Source organism: Myodes glareolus, chromosome 4 (assembly GCF_982192425.1).
Source record: "Myodes glareolus chromosome 4, mMyoGla1.1, whole genome shotgun sequence".
NCBI lineage: Eukaryota > Metazoa > Chordata > Mammalia > Rodentia > Cricetidae > Myodes > Myodes glareolus.
In genome coordinates, this window is record NC_142029.1 from 56,807,342 (window position 1) to 56,814,327 (window position 6,986).

Genomic DNA, 6,986 nt, shown 5'->3' on the forward strand with positions numbered 1-6,986 from the left:
GCTCTGTGCCTACTCGCCCCCTCCCCTGAGGGACAGCCTGGTGGGACAAAGCAGTAGCTATCAACACTCTTATCTTCCGAGTTCCCACAGAACATCCCACAGAGCTCCTAACTCAATGCCTCATCTTGCCCAAAGTTCCAAAATCCTTCCACAGTCCTCCCCAAAGCATGGTCAGGTCTGTCACAGCAACACCCCAACCATGCTGGTACCAATTTTTCTTAGGGTATCTATTGCTGTGATGAAACACTATGACCAAAGAGCAAGTTGGGGAAACAAGGGTTTATTTGGCTTACACTTTCAGAGCATTGTCCATCATTGGAGGAAGTCAGAACAGTAGCTTAAGCAGGTCTGAACCTGGAAGCAGGAGTTGATGCCGGAGCCATGGAGGAAAGCTTCTTACTGGCTTGCTTCCCCTGGCTGGCTCAGTTTGCTTTCTTACAGAATCCAGGACCACCAGCCCAGGATGGCACCACCCACCATAGACTGGACCCTCCCCCATTGCTCACTAACTGAGAAAATGCCTTGCAAGTGGGTCTCATGGAGGATTTTCCTCAATTGAGCTTCCTTCCTCTCTGACAACTACTTTGTGTCAAGTTGACCCAGGAAACCAGCTAATATACCCAGTAAACAGCATTCCTCCATGGCCTCTGCTTCAGTCCCTGCCCCCAGCTTCATGCTTTAGTTACTGTGTTGGCTTCCCTCAAAGATGAACTATATCCTGTAAGCCAATTCCTCCCCAAGTTGCTTTCAGTCATTGATAGTATTTCTCACAGCAACAGAAACACCAACGGGCACAAAAATTGGTACTGAGTATATAGAGTGTTGCCGTGACGGCATGTGACCGTGTTGTTTTTCTCTTGAGGAGGAATTGTGGAAACACTTTAACCTTTGGGCTGGAAACACCTCTAAGTGCTGAACACTTAAGGGACTGTTCTGTGGGAGCTTGAAGGAAAAGAATATAAAGGAAAATACAGATGATGGAGACCTGGCTTGAGAAGTTTCCAAAGGGAGGGTGAGTGTCCCTCAAAGATACTACCAGAGCAATTTGTATAATATTTTCTGTTAAGAGTCTGTGTTTTTCTGCTCATCCCCTAAAAAAAAAATCAGCTGTGATTAGCATAAGTTCAGCACCACTAAAACAAAAGCTGTGCTTTCCTGAGATGGTTCTGACTGGTGAGATGGGCATGACAAATGAATTGCACTTAATGAGAGATAACCATCATTTATATGATGTCTGCTGAGAAGTATTGCCTCGGGTTCACCCCATGGAAGCTGTGGTCCAGAGAGGACCAAGACTAGGCAAACTGATAGCAGGATTTGAAAAGAAATGTATAGAGCTTTCCCAAATGGTACTGATTCTGAAAGATGCAGGAGTCCCAGAAAAGGACTGAGATCTGGCACTCCGTGACAGGTTCGGCTTCTACCTGAAAGAAGCTGGGAAGTCATCCCTGAAGGTCCAGCCTCAATGGCAGTGAAGACCTCATCTTATTGGAAATTTCAGGGCTGTGGGATGACCACCAAGGACAGGGGCAGGTATGGTTTGTGTCTGGCCTGAGTCTCTAAGACAAGCTGTATGTGTTACAAATAGTAGAGCCAGAGAAATGGAGCTGCCAAGTGCCTTGGCACCCAGAAAATCATAAGTGAATCCCAGACACTGGGCACAGACCTGCAGGATTTGATTGCCACTGTTAAACTTTGGTTTTACTTTGGTCTGATTGCGACTGTGCCGCGAAGTGTCTCTTTTGAAATAAGAAAATATGCACCTTATTTTGGATTTTACAGGAGACAGTTGAGTTGAGTTGGGAAAGAAAACACAGACTTTTAAATCATTGAAATTTCAAACTAAGCTATACTGTTTGGCATTGATATTAAAATAGGACCCTGAGGATTGTCAAGAAATAAAAGTCTATGGTTTAACTGTGGTACGTGTTTCAAGTTGAAAAACAGTCAACTGTGCTGGTTAGTGTTTTGCAAACTGTCACAAACTGGGGTCATCAGAGAAGAAGGAACTTCACTTGAGACTCCCCCCCCCCCAAAAAAAATTGTCCTTTGAGTAAGTCCATAGACCTTTTTTCTTGGTTAATGACTGGTGCAGGGTGGCCTAGCCCACTGGGGGTGGTGTCACCCCTCGGTAGGCAGTCCAAGATCGTATAAGAAAGCAAGCTGAACAAGCTATGGAAGGCAAGCCAGTAGGCAGTGTTTCCCCAGGGCCTCCATGTCAGTTCCTGCCTCTCAGTTTCTGCTTGAAGTCCTGACTCGGCTTCCCTTGAAGATGTGTTGTAACTCGTAAACGAAATCAACCCTATCTCCTCTGATTTCTCTTGCTCACAGTGCTTATCACAGTACCTGGGAAGCTAAGTTGGGCACGGGGTTTTATCTCTGCACTCATGTTGCAGCATGTTCGCTGGCATTTGTGCTGCGGTGCTGCCTCTCACATGTCTACTGCAATATGTTATCTCTAGCACGCCTCCTACGGTGGATTATCTCTGGCATGCCTGTTGCAGTGTTTTATCTCCGGTATTTCTCCTGCAGTGTGTTGTGTCTAGCATGTGCGTTGCAGTGTGTTCTAGCATTTCTGCTGCAGGATGTCAAGTCTAGCCTTTCTGTTATGGCATGTTATCTCTAGTATGTCATCTGTCTGTTGCAGTGTTATTTTAGCATTTCTCTTTCAGTTCTTTTTTTTTAAAAAAAAATTCCTTCTCTCTGCTTACATTGCCAATTTGTTCTTGTATGCTGTCTACTTCACTCATTAATGACCCTAGTATTTGAATTATAATTTAAACTTCTGTCTGACCTTCTAGCATCCCCATGGCAGGAGGCTGTCGTCAACTCTTCTTTCTTCACACTTTCTCTTTTCAGCTGCTCCTGACATCCTGAGTGCTGTGATAAGTTGTGGGTTGTGGGGAATAATCTAAGAGTTTATAACCAGGTCTTTCAGTGAACCGACCCACTGGGCTGCTGAGGTCCATGGTTTTCATTTTCCTTCTCCCTTTGGTAGAACATTATGGCTTTAATGGTCTGGAATTGAGTACCTTCCCCTTCGTGAGAGGCTAGCATGAAGCTTCGAATGGTAAATGTCCTCTATGAGCTCATTCATTGGAATACTTGGTCTCCAGGTGTTGGACCTGCTTTGAGAGGTTATGGAACCCTTAGAAGGTGGAGCCTTGATGGAAGACTGGGTCACTGGGGCTTGCCTTGAAGGTCTGTAGCCTCGGCCCACCTAGTCTTTTGCTCTTGCTGCTCTGCCATGCCTTTCCTGCCGTTGTGGACTCTAGATCTCTGGAACCATAAACCACAATAAACTCTTTCTCTCTCTCTTCCTTACACAGCTCTTCAGTATGAAACGTGGTCACAGTAGCAAAACAAACAAGCAGCTAACAAAGTCATCAAGAGCTGAAGTCAGCCAGTCCCCTTTGTGTTATTGATTTAAAAAAAACCCACAGCTAGATGTGATTAAGATATAAAAAGAGGGAGAAAATTCAGATAAATAAAGACAGGATGAAAAAGGAAACATAAACCAATCGGGCTCTTTTGTTAGAAACAGAGTCTGGCTGCCAACAAAATGGTTTCTTTCCTGTCACGCCAACAAAAACGTTGGAAACTTTTTCTGCAGCATTCATGGTGGAAGCATAATAGAGATCTCCAGGAACCAAAACTCATGAATGTTCTGAGCTTTCCTATGTCTGGGTTCTCTTGAAGTTTTTATTTTCTCATGTTTGCCCGTGTTGAACCCCTAACGTTGCACCACTGACACCCATATCTGTTCACCCAGATCCTGGTTCCCTCGGCAATTTCTGAACATGGGGTTCTGTTTGGTAAGCTGTAATTCTGTCCCACTTGCAAGTCTTCCCACTTGTGGTCCTGTCATCTCCCATCACATAGCCAAGAAAAGGTGTTGTTTTTCATATTGTTCAGCGTAGTAGGAGGCGCCTTGTTCATTTCCTGGCTGCCCAGACTCCTGAAATAATCACACAGAAACCATATTATTTGCAATACTGCTTGGCCAATAGCTTAAGTGTATTTCTGGCTAACTCATATCTTAAATTAACCCATCTTCATTAATCTGTATATTGCCACGCGTCTGTGGCTTATGGGGTAAAGTTTCAGCATCTGTCTCTGGCCGGGCTACATGGCTTCTCTCTGACTCTGCCTTCTTCCTCCCAGCCTTCAGTTTAGTTTTCCCTGCCTAGCTCTATTCTGCCATGTGCAGGCCCAAGATAGTTTCTTTATTTATTAACCAATAAAAGCAGCATATATACAGAAGGACCTTCCACACCAGTTCAGCTTTCTACTTCTTGGGATGGAGTGGTGACTTCCACTTTTGGCATGTTGGACTGCAATCCAGAAGTCACAATAGAAAGTCTAGGGAAAAAAGAACCCTCGCATCTCCAACTCCTTCAGAGCATGTGAGAAGGAAAAGCTACAAAGGAAAGTTCTAGATGTGGGATATTCAAGGAACAGTTAACTCTGATGTGACCACAATTAATGCCTCCCTTTTGGGGGTAATCTTGATGAGATCTGAGGGCCAAAATTTTAAACCCTTCTCGTCCAGGGAAAAAGCTCATTCTAATTCCTGTCTTTCCTGGGCAAAGATCTGCATTAGGCAAACTGTTCTCTAATTTCCTCTCTGAAGCCTGGGTCTCACTTGTTCAATCAGCTTCGTTTTCTGTCACTCAGACAGGCAGCAATGAAATAGTGCTCAGAAAAATGACATTCCCAGCAATTTCAGAGCATGCTTGGCTCATGAAGCATGCACACGATTGCTATTTCATAAAAGTTTGATAAATGAGATACAAAATATACAGCGCCTTCCTCTGAACAATGTAGGGGGCTTTATTCCAAGGGTCATTTTAGATAATGAAAAACACGATTAATGAGTTTGATTAAAGGATTCATTAACAGTGGAGAATGTCCAGGAAGTAAACAAGAAGAGTCTTTACCTGGGAGGAGCAAGCAAGCGAGTCACTCAGTTTTAACCAGAGTGGTTTGGTCCATTTGAAGAGAGAGGGGAAGATGTCAAGACCGTGATGGGGACACACAATGAAACAGCTTCCAGGGTATGCTCGCCTCCGTTGACCTTGGACAAGAGTGTAGAGACCTTGGGTAAGTCTTGGACCCTCTCTTTACTTTACTTTACCTAGATAAGGAGCAGAGATTCTAAAATGTGATTCCTGAATTCTCAGATTCTTAGGGGCTAAGATTTGTTTCGAAAACTAGTCCCTTGAGTCTACTTGCTGTCTAGTAAAGAAACCCAGAACAAAAATAATGGTAATAGAGTTTCCATACAGGAGCCCAGTATTGGACCACAGTAAAGAGGATAGTGTTGGGAGAATTGGGCAGGTTTCATCTTAAATGATCATTTCAACCTTCCATAAAAATAAAGAAAGGCACAAGTGTTGGTCTGAATCTGCGTGCAAGTGTGTATAGGGGTTTGTGTGAGCATTTTGTATGTGTGTATGCATAAGTATACACGCTTATGTGTGTAGATACAAGTAGGTGAATGTGTAACTGTGGCTGTCTGCAGTAAGTAGTGGCCGTGTGAATGTATGGATGGACATACAAATGAATGTGTACTTGTGTATATGACTGTGATGCATGTGTGTATGCTGTGTGCTGTGAACATGTATATGTACACACACGAGGATGGGGGGACTGTCTTTTTATAGATGTGGGAATGCGTCACAGCATTTAAATACAGGTTGTACATATGCACACAACTTTGAGTGCCCTGCTCCCCTCCCATCCTGGTAAGTGTGCTTTGGCTTCTGCTGGTCTACTCCTTCATGGGCTCCCTCTTTATAGTATCTCCTTTGGGTGCAGTAATCAGATGACGTTAAATAATGCAGCCTGCAGGTATATAGAGAGCAACTTGTAAAAACCCTTAAGAGAAAAGCGTTTTAAGCAGAAAACTCCAGCACTGCACAGCAGACCTCTGCCGAGCCCATTCATATTTTGTCGGGGGACAGAAAAGAGCAGGTTTACAGAGGAGGAGGCCAACTGGGTCCCAGGATTGAATGGCCTGTCAGCTGTGAGAAAACGGTGTATATTTAGAAAAGGGACCAATTATTTCCATGACACAAACAACTACATTATTAACCCATAAACGCTTCCATTCTTAAAATGCCTGAGTGTTTTATGCATGAAGACCTGGATATATTTGACCTGAGTCCATTCCCGATTTAACTATGAAAAGCAATCGCTTTTAGGAGGATGAACTAAGGACACATGATTGGAAGTATGCAGTGTCCTTGCATCTGAATGAGCACAGAAAAACACTGGCCAAGCCCTCACCGCTTTCTGAATTTAAAGATGCATCTGTGGAAGGAACACCTGGCATTCTGGGATGAGAATGACTGGTTCCTATGAGATATTCCAAGAAGGGAAAAGATACTGATAGGCTAGGAAGCAGAAGTTAAGTTCCTCATTTTCGGCATGGTTTCTGGACATGGTAGATGCTAAAATGTTCTGTAAATTACATAAGTGTATCATTGGATGAATCAATCAACCAATAAATAAAAGTATTCCGTGGTTGGAAAGTGAATAACTGACTTTTGGCTTTTAGAGCAGCCTTCATTAAGATCCACCTGCCAAAAGGTGCTTTATCCTCAAGCTCCCATGCTGCCCCGACACCACAGTTTCCCAAAATGCTCTGCAACAGTGAAGTAAGAGCTTTCAGACTCTACCTTTGTGCACCTGAAGGATTGGGTCCCATGGATATGGGGATCTGGTCCTTCCCGCTGCTGCAGTGACTGTTGGGCTCATTGTGAAGCGTCTGAAAGACTGATCCAACTCACTGCTGTTGAACAACAAAGGGCAGAAGCTAGGATACCTATCAGAAATGAGGGACCCATTCACTCCATAAGGCACCTTGAGTCCTGATGCAGACAGAACCTGTTAACTCTGTAATAAAACACAAATCTTGGATACAGGTGGTTCTCCAAGGTTCAAAGTCTCAATCCTTAGTTAGAAGGGAAACCTTTAGAGAC

The 6,986-nt window shown here is 43.9% G+C and overlaps 1 long non-coding RNA gene across 1 annotated transcript; it reads right to left on the reverse strand.

Moving 5' to 3' along the window:
* Nucleotides 1-3,639: 3,639 nt before the first annotated feature.
* LOC148122275 (uncharacterized) lies at nucleotides 3,640-6,779 on the reverse strand. The gene is made up of 3 exons (XR_015737619.1): nucleotides 6,684-6,779; nucleotides 4,941-5,077; nucleotides 3,640-3,958 (listed from the first exon to the last, which is right to left on the reverse strand). It is a non-coding gene; the product is annotated as an uncharacterized LOC148122275 (long non-coding RNA).
* Nucleotides 6,780-6,986: the final 207 nt, after the last annotated feature.